This window comes from Eptesicus fuscus, chromosome 9 (genome assembly GCF_027574615.1).
Source record: "Eptesicus fuscus isolate TK198812 chromosome 9, DD_ASM_mEF_20220401, whole genome shotgun sequence".
Lineage (NCBI taxonomy): Eukaryota > Metazoa > Chordata > Mammalia > Chiroptera > Vespertilionidae > Eptesicus > Eptesicus fuscus.
The window spans coordinates 94930060-94944222 of NC_072481.1; the positions used below are offsets into that span (position 1 = coordinate 94930060).

General features: G+C 42.6%; 1 pseudogene; it reads left to right on the top strand.

Moving 5' to 3' along the window:
• Positions 1–14163, top strand: part of LOC103304389 (endosome-associated-trafficking regulator 1-like) — a 75259-nt pseudogene that overhangs the window by 40736 nt on the left and 20360 nt on the right.

The window sequence follows — 14163 nt, forward strand, 5'->3', positions numbered from 1 at the left end:
TCAAACTTCTCAATTTGTACTTCTTAATCCCTTCATTTCAGTCAACTCTACTGAAGTCTAGCGCCGCCGGGAGGTGCACGGAAAGGGCACCCGGGCCTCCATCCGGTGCACGGTGCGCGCGTCCCGCGGAACCAGGCGCGCGAGGGCCGCGCGGCTGGGACGGGCGCTGGGCGGCCGCCGAGCTCCAGGCACCGCCATCGCCGCGTTCCAGACGTCGCCGCCGCGGCGTCCCCCCAATTTGTACTTCTTAATCCCTTGAATTCAGTCAACTCTACTGAAGTCTAGCGCCGCCGGGAGGTGCACGGAGAGGGCGCCCGGGCCTCCGTCCGGTGTGCGGGGCGCGCGGCCCGCGGCACCAGGCGCGCGGGGGGCTGCGCGGCGGGGACGGGTGCTGGGATGCCGCCGGGCTCCGGGCGCCGCCGCTGCGGCGGCGTCCCCAGCGTCCCATGCCGGGTGGCCTGCGGGAGCGGCGGAGTTGCGAAAGTGAGTGAGTTTCCCAGGGTTTCGCCCGGAATGGGGTTCAGTGCAATCGGAGCCGGTGCTCAGCGCACTCCGGAGCCTTTATCTCCTTCCTGCCAGTGAACGCCGGCCAGGTCATCAGCCGCCCCTTCCTCTCCGGTTCCATCCTCCCCGCAGGCGCGTGTGCTCGTGTCTCCGCCCGTTTCTCCATACCTCAGGCTTTTACGGCTTCCCCGACTGTCCCCGTGGCCTTCTCCTTCTCCCCAGCTGTGGGCATTTCAGTCCACCAACTTTCCTGTGGTTCTGGACGATGTCCGTTCTGACCTCTAGTTGTATTTTTGAAATTGTTGTGCCCGGCTGCAGGTTAGGTGTTTAACCTATGCCGCCATCTTGGTTTCTCCCGTCTATGAGTTTTTTGTTTGTTTATTTGTTGCTTCCTATTTTATATTCCACATATGAGTGAAATCATATGGTTCTTGACCTTTTCTGTCTGACTTATTTCACTTAGCATGATATTTTCAGGATCCATCCAGGTTGTCACAAATGGCAGTATTCCATCCTTTCTAATGGCTAAGTCATATTCCATTATATAAATGAGCCACATGCTTGTTTGTTTTATTGTTGACTCTATTACAGATGTCCCCCATTTCTCCTTTATCCAATAATCCATCGTGCTTGTTTCCATGTCTTGGCCACTATGAATAATTCTGCAATGAACATAGGACTACATATGTGTTTGCAAATACATGTTTTTGGTGTGTGTGTGTTGTGTTTTTTTTTTTTTTTGGGGGGGGGGTAGATACCCAGAAGAGGCATTGCTGGATCATATGGTAGCTCTATTCTTAACTTTCTGAGAAACCTCCATACTGTTTTATATAATGGTTGTACCAATTACATTGCCACCAGCAATGTATGATGGTTTCTTTTTTTCTCCACATCCTCTCCAACACTTGTTATTTCTTGACTTATTGATGATAGCCATTCTAACAAGTATGAGGTGATATCTCTTTGTGGTCTTGATTTAAATTTCCCTTATAACTAGTGAAGTGGAACATCTTTCATATATTTGTTAGCCATCTGTTTGACTTCTTAGGAAAAGTGTCTTTTCAAGTCCTCTGCCCATTTTTGTAGATTGGATTGCTTTGTTGTTGACATGTATGTGCTCATTATATATTTTGGATACTAGCCCCTTATCAGATGTATTGTTTCCAAATATCTTCTCCCATTTGGTTGCTTGTCTTTTTGTTTGTTTGGTTAATGGTTTCTATTGCTGTGCAGAAGCTTTTTAGTTTGACATAGTCCCATTCATTTATTTTTGCTTTTACCTTTGGGGTCAATTTCATAAAATTCTCTCTGAGACCAAGGTCTGTACTTTAATACCTATGTTTTCTTCTATGTATTGTATTGTTTTAGGTCTTATATTTAGGTTTTATATCCATTTTGTGTTAATTTGTGCATGTGGTGTCAAATAACAGTCTAGTTTCATTCTTTCGTATGGAGCTTTCCAATTTTTCCAACACCATTTATTAAAAAGGCTTTCATTTTTCTGTTGTATGTTTTTGTCTTTTTTGTTGAAAAATTAGTTGCCCATATACATATGGATTAATTTCTGGGCTCTCAATTCTGTTCCATTGGTATGTGTGTCTGTTTTTCTGCCAATATTATATTGTTTTTTTATTGTAACTTTTTAGTATAATTTTATGTCAGAGAATATAATACCTCTGGCTTGTTCATTTTCTTTAGGATTGCTTTGGCTTCAGGGTCTTTTGCGGTTCCATACAAATTTGATGACTTTTTGTTCTATTTCTTTGAAAAATGCCATTGGGATTTTGATGGGGATTGCATTAAATCTGTATATTGCTTTAGATAATATGGCCATTTTAAGTGAGTTGATTCTTCCAATGCATGGTCAGAGTATGTTTCCATTTCTTTGTGTTGTCTTCAATTTCTTTCATAATATCTTGCAGTTTTCAGTGTACAAGTCCTTCAAATCCCTTGTTAAGTTTATTTCTAGGTATATAATTCTTTTCATTGCAATTTCAGATAGATTTTTTTTCCATTTCTCTTTCTGAAATTTCATTGTTAGTATGTAGAAATGCAATGGATTTTTATGCATTGATTTTTATGTCCTGTAATTTTATTGTATTTCTGTATTGTTTTTAATAGCTTGTTGGTGGAGTCTTCATGGTTTTCTATATGAAAATCACATCACCTGCAAAAATTGACAATTTTTCTTCATTATTTGCAATTTGGATGTCTTTTCTTTCTCTTGCCTGACTGCTCTGGCTTGGACCTCCAGTACTGTGTTGAATAATTGGTGAGAGTGGTCACCCATGTCTTGCTTCTGATCTTAGAGAAAAAGCTTTTGGTTTTCATCATTGAGTATGACATTAGCTGAGGGTTTGTTATATTTGGCCTTTATTATATTGAGGTACTTTCCTTCTGTACTCATTTTATTGAGTGTTTTAATCATAAATGAATGATAATAGTCTTTCTTTAAGAGCAGCTGTTTTTAACTTCTGATAAAGTCAAATTTATTAATTTGCTTTTTTATAGATTGTGTTTTTTGGTGTTGTGTCTTAGAAATCTTTGACTAATAAAAGTCAAATCTAGGGCTCAAACCTGTACCTTGGCTCCAAAGGCCACGTGCTTTCCATTACCCATGTTGCACCCATTGATTTGTCAGCAGATGTTGATCAAGTTTCTACCAGGAGCCATGACCCCTCCCCATCACTGGGAGGCAGCAGTGAAGAGAAACAGAGGTGTCTGCCTTGATAGAGCACATTGCATCCCAATAGGAGAGAACTAAATAGAAACCCAGCATGGAATACCTGTTGGGGAAAAGGACCGAGCAGAGAAGGGGTGGGAAGTAGGTGGTCAGGGAAGGCTCTGTGAAGGCCTTGAGTTAGTGAGAGTGTGAGCTGGGCACACATGAAGACAAGTGTGCCCCGGCTGGAGGTTTGCCAAGATGTGTGGAGGAATAGCACAGAGGCAGATGTGGCTGGGGGGAGCCAATGGATGGAGGATGGAGTGGGATAAGGACAGAGAGGTAACATAGGGAGAGCTGAGAGGTGGTGCTCAGGAACATCTCATGTTGAACTTTGTAGGTAAAGCAAAGGCTCTGGATTGTTCTGCATGAGAGGAGAAGCTGCTGGAGGGTTTGAACAGGGCGGTGATATGATCTGGCTGCCATGCTGAGAATACATTGCAAAGGAGTTGGGAGAACAGGAGGAGAGTCTTGATGATAATCCAGGTGAGAGATCATGTCCCTTGGCCAGGGTGGTGATGGTGAAAGCAGTTGGATTCAGGTCTGTTTTGAAAATAAACTCAAAATAATGTTTTGATGGATTAGATGTGATGTGTGAGAAAAAGCAAGATGTTGAAGATGACTGAGGATTTAGGCCTGGGCCGGTGGGAGTGAGCAGGTGCTGTACTGAGTAGGAGGCCGTGGGAGGCACAGGCTTTGTAGGCGAGGCCAGGAGTTTGGACAGGGGCGGCAGTCTATATTTGGGGTTGTCTATTAGGCAGACCAGCAGAGGTGCAGTGAGGCAGTAGGTGTTTAGGAGAGAGGTGTTGGGGTGTCATTAGCATCTAGATTGTATTAAAGGCCTGAGCCTGGATGAGATGGGCAGAGGCCTGATCCAGGATGCTCTCCAATACTTATTGGTTAGGAAGATAAAAGGAGATCCCAAAGGAGGAGTGAATGAGGTGGGAGGAAAAGCAGGAGAGGTGGAGTCCTAGAGGTCGGTGAGGAAAGGTTTCTAGAAGGGAGTGGCCTTGTTGGCTGTGTCAGGAGCTGCTGAGAAGGCACTGGGCCTCAGTTGTGGTGGAGGAGGGAGTTCTAAACAGGAAGTGAGGACAAAGATTACAAACAGCTATGCTCCACATTCTGCTGCAGAGAGGAGCAGACAATTGGGACAGGTGATAAGAAAATGGGAGAAAGGAAAGCATGTTTGTCTGTTGATGGGAATGATCCCATAGAGGAAAGGTTGATGATGCTACAGGGAGTCCTGCTGTGGGACACCCGGAGCTTTTACCGTTTCAGCGGCCGGAGAGGCAGAAACCAGAAGATTCTGTCTCACTTGCACTCACTTCTCTTGGCTCAAGAAGCCAGGGTAAGAGAGACTGGGCACAAAACCATCTAGAACAAGAGAATCACTGAAGTAATTCAAGAGCACAGGTGACCCTCTAATATCTCCGGAAATGTTGTTCCTCCCTCCCCGGAACCCTACATCTGAGGTCCTAAAAGGCCAGGCCTTCACAAGACACTACAGGTCCCCCACCCTCCCGGGCTGTTTCCTGCAATCAACAAGAAAATTGTTTGGGCCACATTTAGCCTGCAGAGGGAATCAGGCGGAAGGACAAATCCCCCTCATCTCCTTCCCAAGGGGGCAGCCAGGTCTTTGTTTTCAGTTACAGTTATCTCTAGGAGCTTGCAGGGTGACTGCTGCATAGCTGGAGTGAGCAATGTGTGCTAATGAGGGCCAAGACTCACTTTAAAAAGTCATTTTCCCTAGTGCAAACCCAAACTGCCAGAATGGTTATAAAAAAAAAGAAAAGAAAAGAAAACAAATGTTGATGAGGATGTAGAGAAAGGGGAACCCTGATGCACTTTTGGTGGGAAACAGCCATTCTGGGAAACGTCAAAAAATTAAAAATAGAATTACCTTACGATCCAGCAGCCTGTTAGATAAGATAAGGGTTTCAAGGTCTGGGAAGTGCTAAGAGCTATTTCTCGCTAAATGTTAAAATATAGCACAGTATTTTGCAAATGCAGCTGTAAAGAACTCAATGGGATAAAAGTAGCCAACTGCAAAGAAGAAATCAACATATAATTGACCAAATATGTTTATAAGCCATGGCTAAGCCTCCCTTCAAGGCGACAGAGCTTTGGATATGAATCCCTTGTCTTCTTTACTTGCTGCAAGTAAATAAAACTACCTTGCAACAACCATGTCTCATTTTTTAATAGAGTAACCCCAGTGGCAAACACCTTGAGTCCAGAAACAATCCACTTCTGGGTATATATCCCAAGGAAATGAAATCAGTACCTTGAAGAGATATCTGCACTCCCATGTTTGTTGCAACATTATTAACAACAGCCACGACATGAAAATGATATCTATGGATGAATGAATAATTAAAAATTATAAATACTAAGTTTTAAAAAAGAGAGAAGTCCTGCTATTTGCAACAACATGGTTGAAACTGGAGGAAATTATGGTAAATAGACAGAGACATAGAAAACTGCATGATCTCACTTATATGTGAACTTCAACATAGTCAAACTCATACAAGCAGAGGGTGAAACAGTGATCAGCAGGGGCAGAGAGGTGGGGAAATGGGAGATGGTTGTTAAGAGTACAGAGTGGCAGTCGTGTAGGACAAACAAGCCCAGAGATTTAACATACACTGTGACAACTGTCGTTAGTACCACTGTACTGACTCTGGAAGTTTGCCGAGAGAGATTTCAGGTGCTCACACCACACCATGACACACAAAGATCACTGTGAGAAGACATTTATGCTAATTAACTTGATTGTAGTAATTGTTGTGCACCTTAAATATATACAATTAAAAAAAATACTTTCCCCATTTAAGCCTTGATCTGGACAAACATCCAAGATATCCCATACTTCCAAAGTAAATTTTTACACAGTTATTTTAAACGAAGAGCACTGGATAACAGCACGGAGACACTTCAGAGACTACTGGAGCCATCCCAATGAAATTTAAAAATAAGAAATGAGAGAGCTCCAATTTGACTCGGAAGGGGTATTTTTCTTTGCAGACTGTTCCATCTGGCTGGCTGTGGTGCCGTTTACTTTCACCTTTTCCTATAGGCAGGATCAAATGTTTCTGTGGAGTCTACTTTCGTGGGAGTTTTCAATGTAAAACTAATGCTAGTGATCAGACCCTCATCTAAATTCACATTCCAAAACTGACATTTTAATCATAAGAACAAAGTGGAAACATCATGAAATTTGGATCTTTGCCTTAAATATTTGCCTTAACAATGGAACAGTTCTCTCTGGACCACTTCTGAGAATATTGGACATTAAGGTACAGAGTTGGACTGCTCTGGTGGATGCAAAAAGCTCCTGGCAGAGGCTTTAAGGGAGTATTCAGTTTAGAGAAACTTTGCATCACGTAAGTTTTGTCCATGAGATGGCGATGTTGTGCTACAAAAGAAAACTTCCCTTTTACTATTGCTCTGAAAACCCAACAATTTTAAAGATACCAGTTATAAGACAAATAATTTCTTGTTGCTCCATGTTGTACATCAGCATGGTGATTATAGTTAATAATACTGTATTACATGCTTGTAAGTTGCTAATAAAGTAGATCTTAAATGTTCTCACCACAAAAAAGGAACAGTCATTATACGAGGTGATGGAGGTACTTACTAATGCTATTGTGGTGCTTTGTACACCTTAAATTTACAAAGTGGTATATGACAATTATATCTCAATAAAGCTGGAAGAAAAGGAGACTGTTCTCCCCATGCTACACAGTCAAGTTTTCCCAGAAAACCAGGAGAGTATTTCCCCCTCTTCCAACCTCCTGTTTGGAGCAGACAGATGGCTTCCTTCCAATGTTTATACTGCACATGTTCTCTTGAATCCAGTTGTTTGCAAAGTGTGTGTTCCTATCATTTTCTCAATGTCTTATCTGCTCCTGTTTTATTTCTGAGGTTAATCTTGGCTATCTGCCCTCATGAAAATAATTCTGGGGTGGTGTGCAGGGGATGGCGGGCTTTACTGTGGTATCCAGAGCTTTAGACTCTCACTGCGCCACAGTGCTCACCTGGCCAAGGGGTCCCAGCTAAAAGCAGAATTATCCTCATGGCCAAGGCCAGAGCCAAGAAGAATAGCCTTTTCACGGCAGGGCTCTGAGAAGTGGGCATTCCCTCTCCTGTACAATAGGTCATTGTCTTTTATTGTGGCAAACAACTTAACTTAAATTTATCATTTTAACTAAATTGTAGCAAGTACACAATGCTATGGAATTAAGTACATTCAAACTGTGCTACCATTAGCTCCATCCCAAATATAAACTCTGTGCCCACTGACTGCTAACTCCTCATACCTCCTCCCTTAGCACCTGGCATCCACCATTCTAATTTCTGTCTCTATGAATTTGACTGCTCTTGAAGCTTTGTGTAAGTGAAATAAAACAATATATGCTTTTTTGGTGACTGGTTTATTTCACTTGGCATAATATTTTCAAAGTTCATCCATTATAAAATACTAGAGGCACGGTGCACGAAATTCATGCATGAGTGCAGTCCCTAGGCCTGGCCAGCGATTGAAGCATGAGCGTCTGGTGTGGAAGGGCAGGTCCCAGCTGACGTCTGGGCCCTGGGCAGTACCTGGGCCCCCTGGCTCCTGTGTGCTCCCCTCTGCCTGAGTCATAGGGCCCTCCACCGCTGCCGCTGGTTGCCGTCAGTGAGGCAATTGGTGGGGCGATTGGGTCCTGCTCACACCTGCCTTGGCCTGGTGCCACCTGCTCACCTGCCACAGTCCCACTCTCCTCGAGGCCCATTGGAGCCGGCAGCGCCTCCACTGCTGCCAGTTGCCAGCACCGCCATGTTCCATGCTGCCCCCTGGTGGTCAGCGCACATCATAGCAGGGGGTCGAACTCCCAGTTGAATGACCCCCCGAGGGGACAATTTGCATATTAGGCTTTTATTATATAGGATGTCAGAATTTCTTTTCTTTTTAAAGCTGAATAATATTCCACTGTATGTATATACCAACTTTTATTTATTCATTCATCTGTTGATAGAGTTGAGATGTTTTTACCTTTTGGCTATTGTGAATAATGTTGCTACAAACATGGGTGTACAAATATCTCCTTTAGATCATGCTTTTAATTCTTTTGGGTATATACTGTGGACTCAGAAAAAAGATACTTACCAAGAAGGGCTCCTGGTGGCTAACTGGGCTCAAATTTAAAAACAGAGCCTAGCAGCCATTTCTACCCAGGCACTTCTCACATGAGCCATGCTTTATGGAGAAGCCTGCACTAAACTGCCTACCTCCTACACTGAACTGCTTGCCTGCACTGTGTTTCTGCCATCCCAGCCAGCCCGTATAAAATAATTTCTGGAGTCATGTTTCAACTAATAGAACACATATTTCAACCAGTCATATCTCCATTCAATCAGAGCTGCACACCTATATCCTCATCAGCAACTTTACTGACCAGAGTGGCTCCATTCCAACCAATCAGGGCAGTGCTTTATGGATAAATCAAACTGTGGGGATTTGGAGTCTTCATTTGCATGAGGTCACGCCAATCAGGGACCAGGAGTAGGGACTTCTGTCTTTTTAAGTCAGCTCCCCTCTGGCTCAGAGAGCAGTTTCCCTTTTCACTAAAGGCAGAGACTGGGTTTCCTCAGCTGGAGCTGAAGCTTGAATACCTACGTCTCACCAGATCAGAGCAAAGTGGTGCGGAATAGAGCAGGGCAGAGTAGGGCAAGGAGACTGGAGCTGGTGGAGCCAACCAGAGCACAGCGCAGCCGCCTCACCCAAGGAATGCCTCGACCCAGGGCCACCTCCCAGTCTGGCTGTTCCACAGCTGTGCTGATTTGTAACTGAGCTGTAATGCTAGTGAGCTGTCCTCACAGCACTGCTATATCGTAACTGAGCTGTTTGCACTGATTCCTTTTTTCCCTCACCCCAACTTGGGAATTCCTATTGGCATTGAATTGGCACCAATGACCATCAGTTAACAATACCCAGAAATAAAATTGCTGGATCATATGGTAATTTTTTTCTAATTTTAAAAGTAATCATGCAGTTTTCTTCAGCAGATGCACCATTTTACATTCTCTGAAGCATTACACAATGGTTTTGGTTTTTTCGCATCCTCATCAGCATTTGCTCAGATCATTCTTTTTTAAAAAAAAATAAATTTCAGAGAGGAAGGGAGAGGGGGAGAGAGAGATAGAAATATCAGTGATGAGAAGGAATCATCAATTGGCTGTCTCCTGCATGGCCCTTACTGGGGATTAAGCCTGTGACCTCCTGGTTCATACTGGTAGGTTGATGCTCAACCACTGAGCCATACTGGCCAGGCTCATATCATTCTTTTGAGCACTGCTGGTTATACACACCTAACCTAATATGGAAAAATTAATTTCCCAGCAGTTCCTTACTCAGAACTATTGATGAGTATTTCTCTTTTTTTATTTATTTTTTATTATTTTTATTTTTTAAATAAACCTTTATTGTTCAGATTATTACAATTGTTCCTCTTTTTCCCCCTCATAGCTCCCCTCCATCAGGTTCCCACACGACCCTCTGCCCTTACCCCCCCCCCCACTGTCCTCATCCATAGGTGTACGATTTTTGTACATTTTCTTTCCACACCCCCCACACCCATTTCCCCCGAGAATTGTCAGTCCACTCCTTTCTATGCCCCTGATTCTATTATATTATCAGTTTATTCTGTTCATCAGATTTTTTTATTCACTTCATTTTTAGATTCACTTGTTGATAGATATGTATTTGTTGTTCATAATTTTTATCTTTACCTTTTCTTCTTCTTCCTCTTCTTAAAGAATACCCTTCAGCATTTCATATAATACTGATTTGGCGGTGATGAACTCCTTTAGCTTGTTCTTATCTGTGAAGCTCTTTATCTGACCTTCAATTCTGAATGATAGCTTTGCTGGGTAGAGTAATCTTGGTTGTAGGTTCTTACTATTCATCACTTTGAATATTTCTTGCCACTCCCTTCTGGCCTGCATAGTTTCTGCTGAGAAATCAACTGACAGTCATATGGGTGCTCCCTTGTAGGTAACTAACTGTTTTTCTCTTGCTGCTTTTAATATTCTCTCTTTGTCTTTTGCTCTTGGCATTTTAATTATGATGTGTCTTGGTGTGGTCCTCTTTGGATACCTTTTGTTTGGGGTTCTCTGTGCTTCCTGGACTTGTAAGTCTACTTCTTTCATCAGGTACAGGAAGTTTTCTGTCATTATTTCTTCAAATAGGTTTTCAATATCTTGTTCTCTCTCTTCTTCTGGCACCCCCATAATTCATATGTTGTTATGCTTGAAGTTGTCTCAGAGGCTCCTTACACTATCTTCATATTTTTGGATTCTTTTTGCTTTTCCGGTAGGGTGTTTTTTGCTTCTTTGTATTTCAAATCTTTGACTTGATTCTTGCTATCCTCTAGTCTGCTGTTGGATCTCTGTATATTATTTTTTATTTCAGTCAGTGTATGCTTAATTTCTAGTTGGTCATTTTTCATATCCTCGAGGGTTTCACTAAATTTATTGGCCTTTTCTAGAAAATTCTTGAGTAACCTTATAACCGTGGTTTTGAACTCTATATTCAGTAGTTTGCTTTCCTCCATTTCTTTCATTTGTGACCTCTTTCTTTGTCTCCACATTTTGGCTGATTCCCTGAATTGATAGAGTGGCTTTGTGTACTAGGTGTCCTATAGGGCCCAGTGGCTCAGCCTCCCCAGTTACCTGAGGTGGACACTCTTGGTGCACCCCTTTGTGGGCTGTGTGCACAGTCTGGTGGTAGTTAAGCCTTGATTTTTGTTGGTATCACTGGGAGGAATTGACCTCCAGGCCAGTTGGCTGTGAGGATCAGCTGTGTCTACGATGGGAGAACTTCTGTGCTGGAGACACCCTTATGAGGCAAGACTAGCTTCATTGGGGATTTGGTGCTCACTGAGTCTGCCCCCTGAGTGTTTCCCTTATGGATCTGAGGAGTTATAATCTGGATGGTCCTACTCTGACCCCTGGGTACACTGGCTTTTGGATCTCCAAGGCGGTGCTAATTTAGCCTCTGCCTGAGGCCACCCAGTAGGAGCTACAGAGAGATCTGCAGATTCCTCTTTGTTTGGGTTTTGGAGGTGCCCAGATGAGGCATAGCTGTGAAGCAATGCAAGCTGCTGTGGGGCCTTGGGCCTTCTTTTGGATGTTCTGGGTCTCTCTGACTCAGCTGCAGTTTGATAGGTAAGTTTAGATTCCAAAGGACCAGGCCATTCATATGCAAAAGCCTCTGTACACAGCTTGAATGGGGCAGAGTCTCAGGGCAGAGCAAACAGCAATGGCTTCCCATCAGCCTTGCCCTAAGAGGCCCCCTGGTCTCAGTGTCCCTTGGTAATCACTGCAAGCTCCTCTGAGAGAAAGCTGCCCTCAAGTTCCGCCCACTTCCAGACAGTCCAGTTTCTCCCCATATGAATCTGGGTCCTTAGAGTCTCACCCAGAACTGGAGTTCAGAGCAGTCAGGAGCTTGTGTCTTTCTGTGGATTGAAAAAGCCAGCCACGTACTCAGTTGCCAGCCCTCTCCACGCATGCGCCTCCGTACCTCTGCCTTCTGCACCTCCTTTGAGACTCAGTGTGCTTTTCTCTTTCCTTCTAGTTGCAGAACTTTCACTCCGCCAGTCTTCCCGTGGTTCTGGATGATGTCCATTTTGTCTTTTAGTCGTAGTTTTGAAGTTGTTGTGCGAGGCAGCAAGTTCGGGTGTTTACCTATGCCACCATCTTGGTTTCTCTATTTCTCTTTTTTTTTAATTGTGATATAATTGACATATAACATTACACTAGTTTTGAGTGTATAACATGATTCATTATTTGTATATGTTTCAAAATGATCCCATAAGGGGTCTAGTTAACATCCATCACTACACCTAGCAGTTATAATTTTTTTCTTGTGAGGATTTATATTTTTTATGGTGATATGTATTTCTTAATAGGATACCTGTCTTATATTTTCCACATGCTTAGCAAATTATTTCTTTTCATCAATTCCTCCACCTCCTGCTACAGTCTTTTCACAGCTGCAAGGGTTCAGGAATCTGGAGAAAGGGCTGCGACATAAATGAATTAGAGACTAGATAAGAAATATAAATTTGGGAGGCATGGGGGAGCCAGGGGAGGCTCCACTTTCTAGTGACGTGGACTCTCTGAATGTCTGGACCCACGGCTTTTTATTCCCATGTTTTTCCATTTAGCAAAGCAGATATATATATCAAAGGTAAGGTTTGGTAAACAATAAAGGACCATCAGGTTGGGGGAACTGCCCTCAGCTGTCTGGCAGCAGGCAATAATATGCAGATCTTCAGCCCTGCTGAAAGTGTCCATAAGCCTTCTGACGAACTTCTTGCATAATTATGACCTGCTGGAATTTGCCACCACATATCCCCCTTTTTGATTTAATAAATTTAACAAGAATGTATGCCATTTGCAGAGCTCAGGTCCTTTTAAGATTTTTAAATTCAATAGAAAGGATTGAGTTCTTTCATGTCCCTTTAAATTGCTGCCAGGCATCAAAGGAATCAATCCACAGTAAGCTCCTCTCTGGGCCAACAGTTCCCTGAGTCCCCTTTCCAATCACTGTGCAACAATTCCCTAGGGGCTCCCCTCTCAATCACTATCCCACCATTTTCTATGGGTTCCCTTCACAATCACTGTCCCCTGTGACATGGCAGTAATGATATTCCAGTTCTGGATGGTGGAGAAACGGTGGGCAATGGCAATGCAGATCCGACCTTCTTTGGGTTGTTCCTGGGCAACCTGCAGTGATGCACAGCTAATGTCTGATTGCATGGCAAGGCGTCTTCTCCATTCCCCATCTCTGGACTGTTTTTCCTTTGTCTCATCAGCATGTTGCTTGGACCCACCGCCATATGTGGCTGGAGTAGTCTGGTCAGTTCCTCTCTCAGATCCATTGTTGCAAGAATCCACATGGGCTTGGAGGAGTTTTCTGTAAATATATAAGCATATTCTCGACCAAAGTTTCATAAAGGAATCCTATAAACTAGACTTGGGGTCTTTTCATTCTTCCAAAATATTTTCCTTTGGCTTATTCTAACACCATGTGTGTCTTGCCATCAGCATTACAAGTGAAAAAAATATTTTAAAGTAAAAAATTTAAAGTAATTAAGGCTTGATGTAGTTTACTTACAGGGGATTACTCCACTACCCCCCCCCAACTTTTTAAAAAATATCAAGAGGCTTTTGGAAATCCTGCAATGCAGCTTTGATAACTTTTAATTCAATTCTTTGCAAAGAAGTATAACTGGTCTGAATTTATTGCATGATAATCACCATTACTATGAGATGAGCCATCAGTAAAAAAATTAGTTAATGCTCCAGGAATAGGTTCCTGCCTAGTACAACTAAGTTCCCCTGAATATTCACTTATCTCAATCTGCTAATTTAAATCAGTCTGAAATAAAGCTTATTTTCTAACTTTACTTGGGTGTGGATAGTAAATGACATTAGTTAAATTTCTGCTATCAGTTTTTGAGTATATCCACATAAGCTTTGCTTAGGGAGGCAAAATGTCAATTACTTTTCTTTTTGAGGTCTAATACATTAACTTTAAGTTATGGTTTTCCAGATATTTGAAGGAAACCCCCCTTCATTTCCTCCCAGAGTAATTTCTAGTCCACATTTAGGGTGCTTGTTTTAAAAACCTTTTTATCTTTCTTTTAAACCAAGCAATAAACTTAGTTGCTCTTCAGATGCTGCCCAATATTCCCATGCCTACATTTTAAGTGACTCTCTTTATATTTATGGTGACTTTATTAATTATCAGATTTAATGCTTGAATAATAACCTTCAATTTATCCTGTAAATAGTAGTGGAAGAGATTTTTAAATTTCTTTTTATTAAGCTTAAAATTTACTTTTAAACAGCATTCTTTTTGGCTAGTTCTCATTTGCATACACAGA